At 37.2% G+C, this 12,148-nt stretch overlaps 1 long non-coding RNA gene across 2 annotated transcripts in view; it reads left to right on the top strand.

The window, feature by feature from the left end:
• Nucleotides 1–5,863: 5,863 nt before the first annotated feature.
• The window catches only part of LOC137840569 (uncharacterized), a 211,741-nt gene continuing 205,456 nt past the window's right edge, over nucleotides 5,864–12,148 (top strand). Inside the window, exons 1-2 of one of the 2 annotated variants that reach the window (XR_011087310.1) lie at nucleotides 5,864–6,493; nucleotides 8,001–10,406. This is a non-coding gene — a long non-coding RNA (uncharacterized lncRNA). Of the gene's footprint in view, nucleotides 6,494–7,448; nucleotides 10,407–12,148 lie in introns of those variants that run through there. The other variant, XR_011087309.1, reaches the window with a different exon arrangement.

Here is a 12,148-nt window from a genome sequence, read left to right as displayed (position 1 = left end):
GTTAGCGCAAATGTAGGTAATTAGGGCACTTAATGTTGAAATATGGTCATTTCCGGTTTGATTTGGGTCACTTCCGGTTTGATTAGAGGCACTTCCGGTCTAGCTCAGGTCACTTCCGGTTTATTTGGGGTCACTTCCGGTTTAAAAAGGTCACTTCCGGTTTAAAAAGGTCACTTCCGGTTTGATTTGGGGGTCACTTCCGGTTTGATTTGGGGTCACTTCCGGTTTACCTAAGGTCACTTCCGGTTTGATTTGAGATACTTCTGGTTCATTCTGGGTTCATTGGGGGCACTTCAGGGTCAATCCAAGATGGCCGCCACACTGGAAGTGGGGGTCAAGGGGGTGAATATGGTAAGCATAAGGTGAACAAAGTGAATAAAGTTGGAATGGGTTGAATCAGTTCAAAAATGTAGAAATTAGAGTAGAAAAACAAAATTGCAGAAAATTTTTGGTAAGTGGGAAGTTGTGGAATAGGAAGGCAAAAGATGAACAGTTGAAAGTTGGAACGAGTTGAATTGGTTAAAAAAATGTAGAAGTTAGAGCAAATCTTGAATCCTAATAAAGAATGAATGGGAATTAAAAGACAAAAAATTGCGCCAAAATTTTTTGAAATTCGGAACAAAAGGAAAAAAAACGGCTTCAGGAGGTTCACTTTTGGGGTTAAAATGTTGAAACGGGTTTAATCGGCCAAAATTTGCAAAAGTTAGCGCAAATAAAAAAAAATAGGTATTTAGGGCACTTAATGTTGAAATATGGTCACTTCCGGTTTGATTTGGGTCACTTCCGGTCTATTTGGGTCACTTCCGGTTTGATTAGAGGCACTTCCGGTCTACCTGAGATCACTTCCGGTTTATTTTGGGTCACTTCCGGTTTAAAAAGGTCACTTCCGGTTTAAAAAGGTCACTTCCGGTTTGATTTGGGGTCACTTCCGGTTTACCTTAGGTCACTTCCGGTTCATTTTGGGTCAATTCCGGTTTGATTTGGGGCACTTCCGGTTCATTCCGAGTTCATTGGGGCACTTCAGGGTCAATCCAAGATGGCCGCCACTCTGGAAGTGGGGGTCAAGGGTTGAATTGTGGAAGTGGGGGTGAAGGGGGTGAATATGGTAAGCATAAGGTGAACAAAGTGAATAAAGTTGGAATGGGTTGAATCGGTTGAAAAATGTAGAAATTAGAAGGGAAAAACTAAATTTTTGGAAAATTTGGTGTGAATTTCAAAATTGAAAATTTGGAAATTTTGGTAAGTGGGAAGGTGTGGAATAGGTAGGCAAAAGATGAACAGTTCAAAGTTGGAACAAGTTGAATCGGTTAAAAAATGTAGAAGTTAGAGCAAATCTTGAATCCTAATAGAGAATGAATGGGAATTAAAAGAAAAAAAATTGCACCAAAATTTTTTGAAATTTGAACAAAAGGAAAAAAACAGCTTTAGGAGGTTCACTTTTGGGGTTAAAATGTTGAAATGGGTTTAATCGGGCAAAATTTGCAAAAGTTAGCGCAAATGTAGGTATTTAGGGCACTTAATGTTGAAATATGGTCACTTCCGGTTTGATTTGGGTCACTTCCGGTCTATTTGGGTCACTTCCGGTTTGATTAGAGGCACTTCCGGTCTAGCTGAGGTCACTTCCGGTTTATTTGGGGTCACTTCCGGTTTAAAAAGGTCACTTCCGGTTTGATTTGGGGTCACTTCCGGTTTGATTTGGGGTCACTTCCGGTTTACCTGAGGTCACTTCCGGTTCATTTGGGGTCAATTCCGGTTTGATTTGGGGCACTTCCAGTTCATTCCGGGTTCATTGGGGCACTTCAGGGTCAATCCAAGATGGCCGCCACTCTGGAAGTGGGGGTCAAGGGTTGAATTGTGGAAGTGGGGGTGAAGGGGGTGAATATGGTAAGCATAAGGTGAACAAAGTGAATAAAGTTGGAATGGGTTGAATCGGTTGAAAAATGTAGAAATTAGAAGGGAAAAACTAAATTTTGGGAAAATTTGGTGTGAATTTCAAAATTGAAAATTTGGAAATTTTGCTAAGTGGGAAGGTGTGGAATAGGTAGGCAAAAGATGAACAGTTGAAAGTTGGAACGAGTTGAATCGGTGGGAAAATGTAGAAACTAGAAGTGAAAAACTAAATTTTGTGAAATTTTGCGAAATTTTGTGCAAATTTTAAAAGTGAAAACGTGAAATTTTTGAATTTGGCAAGTTTGGGAATGTCCCCAATGTGATTTGAATGTGTTGAAATAAGTGAATTTCAAACTGGAACAACAAAAATGTGAAATGTTGAATCTGCCATTAAGAATGAATGGGGAAAAAAATGCCACAAAATCGTGAATTTTGTGAAAACGGAAAATTTTTCGAACAAAAAAAATGTAAGCAGCCGTGTCATGAATATTTGGAATAAGTGAAAAGTGGAACGGAGTGAATCGGTTGAAGTATGTGGAAGGAGTTAAGCGTCAAAAAAGTGAGCGGAATAAGTAGAATAATAATAATAACTAGAATTTGCAATTCCTGAAGAAATTGCGTGTGAAGGTGAAGAGGTTGAATAAATACTTGGGGAATGTTGCAGAATGATGTTGAAAAGAGTTGAATCGGTTGAAAAATGTAGAAATTACAAGGGAAAAAGGAAATTTGGGAAAATTGGGTGTGAGTTACAAAATTGAAAATTTGGAATTTTGGGTAAGTGGGAAGTTGTGGAATAGGTAGGAAAATGATGAACAGTTGAAAGGTCGAATGGGTTGAATAAGTTGAAAAATGTAGAAATTAGATTAGAAAAACAAAATTGTAGAGAATTTTTGGTAAGTGGGTAGTTGTGGAATAGGAAGGCAAAAGAAGAACAGTTCAAAGTTGGAACAAGTTGAATCGGTTAAAAAATGTAGAAGTTAAAGCAAATCTTGAATCCTAATAGAGAATGAATGGGAATTAAAAGAAAAAAAATTGCACCAAGATTTTTTGAAATTTGGAACAAAAGGAAAAAAACAGCTTTAGGAGGTTCACTTTTGGGGTTAAAATGTTGAAATGGGTTTAATCGGGCAAAATTTGCAAAAGTTAGCGCAAATGTAGGTATTTAGGGCACTTAATGTTGAAATATGGTCACTTCCGGTTTGATTTGGGTCACTTCCGGTCTATTTGGGTCACTTCCGGTTTGATTAGAGGCACTTCCGGTCTAGCTGAGGTCACTTCCGGTTTATTTTGGGTCACTTCCGGTTTAAAAAGGTCACTTCCGGTTTGATTTGGGGTCACTTCCGGTTTGATTTGGGGTCACTTCCGGTTTACCTGAGGTCACTTCCGGTTCATTTGGGGTCAATTCCGGTTTGATTTGGGGCACTTCCAGTTCATTCCGGCTTCATTGGGGCACTTCAGGGTCAATCCAAGATGGCCGCCACTCTGGAAGTGGGGGTCAAGGGTTGAATTGTGGAAGTGGGGGTGAAGGGGGTGAATATGGTAAGCATAAGGTGAACAAAGTGAATAAAGTTGGAATGGGTTGAATCGGTTGAAAAATGTAGAAATTAGAAGGGAAAAACTAAATTTTGGGATAATTTGGTGTGAATTTCAAAATTGAAAATTTGGAAATTTTGCTAAGTGGGAAGGTGTGGAATAGGTAGGCAAAAGATGAACAGTTGAAAGTTGGAACGAGTTGAATCGGTGGAAAAATGTAGAAACTAGAAGTAAAAAACTAAATTTTGTGAAATTTTGCAAAATTTTGTGCAAATTTTAAAAGTGAAAACGTGAAATTTTTGAATTTGGCAAGTTTGGGAATGTCCCCAATGTGATTTGAATGTGTTGAAATAAGTGAATTTCAAACTGGAACAACAAAAATGTGAAATGTTGAATCTGCCATTAAGAATGAATGGGGAAAAAAATGCCACAAAATCGTGAATTTTGTGAAAACGGAAAATTTTTCGAACAAAAAAAATGTAAGCAGCCGTGTCATGAATATTTGGAATAAGTGAAAAGTGGAACGGAGTGAATCGGTTGAAGTATGTGGAAGGAGTTAAGCGTCAAAAAAGTGAGCGGAATAAGTAGAATAATAATAATAACTAGAATTTGCAATTCCTGAAGAAATTGCGTGTGAAGGTGAAGAGGTTGAATAAATACTTGGGGAATGTTGCAGAATGATGTTGAAAAGAGTTGAATCGGTTGAAAAATGTAGAAATTACAAGGGAAAAAGGAAATTTGGGAAAATTGGGTGTGAATTTCAAAATTGAAAATTTGGAATTTTGGGTAAGTGGGAAGTTGTGAAATAGGTAGGAAAATGATGAACAGTTGAAAGGTGGAATGGGTTGAATAAGTTGAAAATGTAGAAATTAGAGTAGAAAAACAAAATTGTAGAGAATTTTTGGTAAGTGGGAAGTTGTGGAATAGGAAGGCAAAAGAGGAACAGTTGAAAGTTGGAACGAGTTGAATCAGTTAAAAAATGTAGAAGTTAGAGCAAATCTTGAATCCTAATAATGAATGGGAATTAAAAGAAAAAAAAATTGCACCAAAAGTTTCTGAAATTTGGAACAAAAGGAAAAAAATGGCTTCAGGAGGTTCACTTTTGGGGTTAAAATGTTGAAATGGGTTTAATCGGGCAAAATTTGCAAAAGTTAGCGCAAATGTAGGTATTTAGGGCACTTAATGTTGAAATATGGTCACTTCCGGTTTGATTTGGGTCACTTCCGGTTTGATTAGAGGCACTTCCGGTCTAGCTGAGGTCACTTCCGGTTTATTTGGGGTCACTTCCGGTTTAAAAAGGTCACTTCCGGTTGAAAAAGGTCACTTCCGGTTTGATTTGGGGTCACTTCCGGTTTACCTGAGGTCACTTCCGGTTCATTTGGGGTCACTTCCGGTTTGATTTGGGTCACTTCCGGTCTATTTAGGTCACTTCCGGTTTGATTAGAGGCACTTCCGGTCTATTTAGGTCACTTCCGGTTTGATTAGAGGCACTTCCGGTCTAGCTGAGGTCACTTCCGGTTTATTTGGGGTCACTTCCGGTTTAAAAAGGTCACTTCCGGTTTGATTTGGGGTCACTTCCGGTTTGATTTGGGGTCACTTCCGGTTTACCTGAGGTCACTTCCGGTTCATTTGGGGTCAATTCCGGTTTGATTTGGGGCACTTCCAGTTCATTCCGGGTTCATTGGGGCACTTCAGGGTCAATCCAAGATGGCCACCACTCTGGAAGTGGGGGTCAAGGGTTGAATTGTGGAAGTGGGGGTGAAGGGGGTGAATATGGTAAGCATAAGGTGAACAAAGTGAATAAAGTTGGAATGGGTTGAATCGGTTGAAAAATGTAGAAATTAGAAGGGAAAAACTAAATTTTGGGAAAATTTGGTGTGAATTTCAAAATTGAAAATTTGGAAATTTTGCTAAGTGGGAAGGTGTGGAATAGGTAGGCAAAAGATGAACAGTTGAAAGTTGGAACGAGTTGAATCGGTGGAAAAATGTAGAAACTAGAAGTGAAAAACTAAATTTTGTGAAATTTTGCAAAATTTTGTGCAAATTTTAAAAGTGAAAACGTGAAATTTTTGAATTTGGCAAGTTTGGGAATGTCCCCAATGTGATTTGAATGTGTTGAAATAAGTGAATTTCAAACTGGAACAACAAAAATGTGAAATGTTGAATCTGCCATTAAGAATGAATGGGGAAAAAAATGCCACAAAATCGTGAATTTTGTGAAAACGGAAAATTTTTCGAACAAAAAAAATGTAAGCAGCCGTGTCATGAATATTTGGAATAAGTGAAAAGTGGAACGGAGTGAATCGGTTGAAGTATGTGGAAGGAGTTAAGCGTCAAAAAAGTGAGCGGAATAAGTAGAATAATAATAACTAGAATTTGCAATTCCTGAAGAAATTGCGTGTGAAGGTGAAGAGGTTGAATAAATACTTGGGGAATGCTGCAGAATGATGTTGAAAAGAGTTGAATCGGTTGAAAAATGTAGAAATTACAAGGGAAAAAGGAAATTTGGGAAAATTGGGTGTGAATTTCAAAATTGAAAATTTGGAATTTTGGGTAAGTGGGAAGTTGTGGAATAGGTAGGAAAATGATGAACAGTTGAAAGGTGGAATGGGTTGAATAAGTTGAAAATGTAGAAATTAGAGTAGAAAAACAAAATTGTAGAGAATTTTTGGTAAGTGGGAAGTTGTGGAATAGGAAGGCAAAAGAGGAACAGTTGAAAGTTGGAACGAGTTGAATCGGTTAAAAAATGTAGAAGTTAGAGCAAATCTTGAATCCTAATAGAGAATGAATGGGAATTAAAAGAAAAAAAAATTGCACCAAAAGTTTCTGAAATTTGGAACAAAAGGAAAGAAACGGCTTCAGGAGGTTCACTTTTGGGGTTAAAATGTTGAAATGGGTTTAATCGGGCAAAATTTGCAAAAGTTAGCGCAAATGTAGGTAATTAGGGCACTTAATGTTGAAATATGGTCATTTCCGGTTTGATTTGGGTCACTTCCGGTTTGATTAGAGGCACTTCCGGTCTAGCTCAGGTCACTTCCGGTTTATTTGGGGTCACTTCCGGTTTAAAAAGGTCACTTCCGGTTTAAAAAGGTCACTTCCGGTTTGATTTGGGGGTCACTTCCGGTTTGATTTGGGGTCACTTCCGGTTTACCTAAGGTCACTTCCGGTTTGATTTGAGATACTTCTGGTTCATTCTGGGTTCATTGGGGGCACTTCAGGGTCAATCCAAGATGGCCGCCACACTGGAAGTGGGGGTCAAGGGGGTGAATATGGTAAGCATAAGGTGAACAAAGTGAATAAAGTTGGAATGGGTTGAATCAGTTCAAAAATGTAGAAATTAGAGTAGAAAAACAAAATTGCAGAAAATTTTTGGTAAGTGGGAAGTTGTGGAATAGGAAGGCAAAAGATGAACAGTTGAAAGTTGGAACGAGTTGAATTGGTTAAAAAAATGTAGAAGTTAGAGCAAATCTTGAATCCTAATAAAGAATGAATGGGAATTAAAAGACAAAAAATTGCGCCAAAATTTTTTGAAATTCGGAACAAAAGGAAAAAAAACGGCTTCAGGAGGTTCACTTTTGGGGTTAAAATGTTGAAACGGGTTTAATCGGCCAAAATTTGCAAAAGTTAGCGCAAATAAAAAAAAATAGGTATTTAGGGCACTTAATGTTGAAATATGGTCACTTCCGGTTTGATTTGGGTCACTTCCGGTCTATTTGGGTCACTTCCGGTTTGATTAGAGGCACTTCCGGTCTACCTGAGATCACTTCCGGTTTATTTTGGGTCACTTCCGGTTTAAAAAGGTCACTTCCGGTTTAAAAAGGTCACTTCCGGTTTGATTTGGGGTCACTTCCGGTTTACCTTAGGTCACTTCCGGTTCATTTTGGGTCAATTCCGGTTTGATTTGGGGCACTTCCGGTTCATTCCGAGTTCATTGGGGCACTTCAGGGTCAATCCAAGATGGCCGCCACTCTGGAAGTGGGGGTCAAGGGTTGAATTGTGGAAGTGGGGGTGAAGGGGGTGAATATGGTAAGCATAAGGTGAACAAAGTGAATAAAGTTGGAATGGGTTGAATCGGTTGAAAAATGTAGAAATTAGAAGGGAAAAACTAAATTTTTGGAAAATTTGGTGTGAATTTCAAAATTGAAAATTTGGAAATTTTGGTAAGTGGGAAGGTGTGGAATAGGTAGGCAAAAGATGAACAGTTCAAAGTTGGAACAAGTTGAATCGGTTAAAAAATGTAGAAGTTAGAGCAAATCTTGAATCCTAATAGAGAATGAATGGGAATTAAAAGAAAAAAAATTGCACCAAAATTTTTTGAAATTTGAACAAAAGGAAAAAAACAGCTTTAGGAGGTTCACTTTTGGGGTTAAAATGTTGAAATGGGTTTAATCGGGCAAAATTTGCAAAAGTTAGCGCAAATGTAGGTATTTAGGGCACTTAATGTTGAAATATGGTCACTTCCGGTTTGATTTGGGTCACTTCCGGTCTATTTGGGTCACTTCCGGTTTGATTAGAGGCACTTCCGGTCTAGCTGAGGTCACTTCCGGTTTATTTGGGGTCACTTCCGGTTTAAAAAGGTCACTTCCGGTTTGATTTGGGGTCACTTCCGGTTTGATTTGGGGTCACTTCCGGTTTACCTGAGGTCACTTCCGGTTCATTTGGGGTCAATTCCGGTTTGATTTGGGGCACTTCCAGTTCATTCCGGGTTCATTGGGGCACTTCAGGGTCAATCCAAGATGGCCGCCACTCTGGAAGTGGGGGTCAAGGGTTGAATTGTGGAAGTGGGGGTGAAGGGGGTGAATATGGTAAGCATAAGGTGAACAAAGTGAATAAAGTTGGAATGGGTTGAATCGGTTGAAAAATGTAGAAATTAGAAGGGAAAAACTAAATTTTGGGAAAATTTGGTGTGAATTTCAAAATTGAAAATTTGGAAATTTTGCTAAGTGGGAAGGTGTGGAATAGGTAGGCAAAAGATGAACAGTTGAAAGTTGGAACGAGTTGAATCGGTGGGAAAATGTAGAAACTAGAAGTGAAAAACTAAATTTTGTGAAATTTTGCGAAATTTTGTGCAAATTTTAAAAGTGAAAACGTGAAATTTTTGAATTTGGCAAGTTTGGGAATGTCCCCAATGTGATTTGAATGTGTTGAAATAAGTGAATTTCAAACTGGAACAACAAAAATGTGAAATGTTGAATCTGCCATTAAGAATGAATGGGGAAAAAAATGCCACAAAATCGTGAATTTTGTGAAAACGGAAAATTTTTCGAACAAAAAAAATGTAAGCAGCCGTGTCATGAATATTTGGAATAAGTGAAAAGTGGAACGGAGTGAATCGGTTGAAGTATGTGGAAGGAGTTAAGCGTCAAAAAAGTGAGCGGAATAAGTAGAATAATAATAATAACTAGAATTTGCAATTCCTGAAGAAATTGCGTGTGAAGGTGAAGAGGTTGAATAAATACTTGGGGAATGTTGCAGAATGATGTTGAAAAGAGTTGAATCGGTTGAAAAATGTAGAAATTACAAGGGAAAAAGGAAATTTGGGAAAATTGGGTGTGAGTTACAAAATTGAAAATTTGGAATTTTGGGTAAGTGGGAAGTTGTGGAATAGGTAGGAAAATGATGAACAGTTGAAAGGTCGAATGGGTTGAATAAGTTGAAAAATGTAGAAATTAGATTAGAAAAACAAAATTGTAGAGAATTTTTGGTAAGTGGGTAGTTGTGGAATAGGAAGGCAAAAGAAGAACAGTTCAAAGTTGGAACAAGTTGAATCGGTTAAAAAATGTAGAAGTTAAAGCAAATCTTGAATCCTAATAGAGAATGAATGGGAATTAAAAGAAAAAAAATTGCACCAAGATTTTTTGAAATTTGGAACAAAAGGAAAAAAACAGCTTTAGGAGGTTCACTTTTGGGGTTAAAATGTTGAAATGGGTTTAATCGGGCAAAATTTGCAAAAGTTAGCGCAAATGTAGGTATTTAGGGCACTTAATGTTGAAATATGGTCACTTCCGGTTTGATTTGGGTCACTTCCGGTCTATTTGGGTCACTTCCGGTTTGATTAGAGGCACTTCCGGTCTAGCTGAGGTCACTTCCGGTTTATTTTGGGTCACTTCCGGTTTAAAAAGGTCACTTCCGGTTTGATTTGGGGTCACTTCCGGTTTGATTTGGGGTCACTTCCGGTTTACCTGAGGTCACTTCCGGTTCATTTGGGGTCAATTCCGGTTTGATTTGGGGCACTTCCAGTTCATTCCGGGTTCATTGGGGCACTTCAGGGTCAATCCAAGATGGCCGCCACTCTGGAAGTGGGGGTCAAGGGTTGAATTGTGGAAGTGGGGGTAAAGGGGGTGAATATGGTAAGCATAAGGTGAACAAAGTGAATAAAGTTGGAATGGGTTGAATCGGTTGAAAAATGTAGAAATTAGAAGGGAAAAACTAAATTTTGGGAAAATTTGGTGTGAATTTCAAAATTGAAAATTTGCAAATTTTGCTAAGTGGGAAGGTGTGGAATAGGTAGGCAAAAGATGAACAGTTGAAAGTTGGAACGAGTTGAATCGGTGGAAAAATGTAGAAACTAGAAGTGAAAAACTAAATTTTGTGAAATTTTGCAAAATTTTGTGCAAATTTTAAAAGTGAAAACGTGAAATTTTTGAATTTGGCAAGTTTGGGAATGTCCCCAATGTGATTTGAATGTGTTGAAATAAGTGAATTTCAAACTGGAACAACAAAAATGTGAAATGTTGAATCTGCCATTAAGAATGAATGGGGAAAAAAATGCCACAAAATCGTGAATTTTGTGAAAACGGAAAATTTTTCGAACAAAAAAAATGTAAGCAGCCGTGTCATGAATATTTGGAATAAGTGAAAAGTGGAACGGAGTGAATCGGTTGAAGTATGTGGAAGGAGTTAAGCGTCAAAAAAGTGAGCGGAATAAGTAGAATAATAATAATAACTAGAAAATGCAATTTCTGGAGAAATTGCGTGTGAAGGCGAAGACTTTGAATCACTTCTTGGGGAATGCTGGCGAATTATGCTGAAACGAGTTGAATTACTTGAGAAATGTAGAAAATAGAGGTGAAAAACGGAATTTTGGAGAATTTGGTGGAATTTCAGAATTTTGGAGAATTTGGTTGAGTTTAAAATCCTAAAATGTGGACTTTATGGCAAGTGGAATTTTGGGGAATAGGTAGGAAAAAGATGAAGAGTTGAAAGTTGGAATGGGTTGAATCGGTTGAACAATGTGAAAATTAGAGTAGAAAAACACATTTTTGGAGAATTTGTTTGAATTTAAAATTTCAAAATTTGGAATTTTTTTGTAAGGGGAAGTTGTGGAATAGGTAAGCAAAAGATGAAGAGTTGAAAGTTGGAATGGGTTGAATCGGTAGAGAAATGTAGAAATGAGAGTAGAAAAACGAAATTTTGGAGAATTTGGTTGAATTTCAAATTTGGGATTTTTGGTAAGTGGGAAGTTGTGTAATACGTAGGCAAAAGATGAAGAGTTGAAAGTTGGAATGGGTTGAATCGGTTGAAAAATGTACAAATTAGAGTCGAAAAACGAAATTTTGCAGAACTTGGTTGAATTTCAAATTTGGAATTTTTGGTAAGTGGGAAGTTGTGAAATAGGTAAGCAAAAGATGAAAAGTTGAAAGTTGGAATGGATTGAATCGGTGGCACAATGTAAAGATTAGAGTAGAAAAACAAAATGTTTAAGAATTTGGTTGAATTTCAAATTTTTAATTTTTGGTAAGTGGGAAGTTGTGGAATAGGTAGGCAAAAGATGAAGAGTTGAAAGTTGGAATGGGTTGAATCTGTTGAACAATGTAGAAATTACAGTAGAAAAACGAAATTTTGGAAATTTTGGTTGAATTTCAAATTTGGAATTTTTGGTAAGTCGGAAGTTGTGGAATAGGTAGGCAAAAGATGAAGAGTTGAAAGTTGGAATGGGTTGAATCGGTTGAACAATGTAGAAATTAGAGTAGAAAAACAAAATGTTGGAGAATTTGGTTGAATTTCAAATATGGAATTTTTGGTAAGTGGGAAGTTGTGGAATAGGTAGGCAAAAGATGAAGAGTTGAAAGTTGGAATGGGTTGAATCGGTTGAACAATGTAGAAATTAGATTAGTAAAACGAAATTTTGGAGAATTTGGTTGAATTTCAAATTTGGAATTTTTGGTAAACGGGAAGTTGTGGAATAGGTAGGCAAAACATGAACAGTTGAAAGTTGGAATGAGTTGAATCAGTTAAAAAATGTAGAAATTAGAGTAGAAAAACAAAATTTTTGAGAATTTGGTTGAATTCCAAATTTGGAATTTTTGGTAAGTGGGAAGTTGTGAAATAGGTAAGCAAAAGATGAAAAGTTGAAAGTTGGAATGGATTGAATCGGTTTCACAATGTAAAGATTAGAGAAGAAAAACCAAATGTTTGAGAATTTGGTTGAATTTCAAATTTGGAATTTTTGGTAAGTGGGAAGTTGTGGAATAGGTAGGCAAAAGATGAAGAGTTGAAAGTTGGAACGGGTTGAATCGGTTGAACAATGTAGAAATTAGAGTAGAAAAACGAAATTTTGGAGATTTTGGTTGAATTTCAAATTTGGAATTTTTGGTAAGTCGGAAGTTGTGGAATAGGTAGGCAAAAGATGAAGAGTTGAAAGTTGGAATGGGTTGAATCGGTTGAACAATGTAGAAATTAGAGTAGAAAAACAAAATGTTGGAGAATTTGGTTGAATTTCAAA

This window comes from Syngnathus scovelli, chromosome 8 (genome assembly GCF_024217435.2).
Source record: "Syngnathus scovelli strain Florida chromosome 8, RoL_Ssco_1.2, whole genome shotgun sequence".
Taxonomy (NCBI): Eukaryota; Metazoa; Chordata; class Actinopteri; order Syngnathiformes; family Syngnathidae; genus Syngnathus; species Syngnathus scovelli.
Note: the sequence above shows the minus strand (reverse complement) of the source record. Positions and strands in the feature narration are given on the sequence as shown.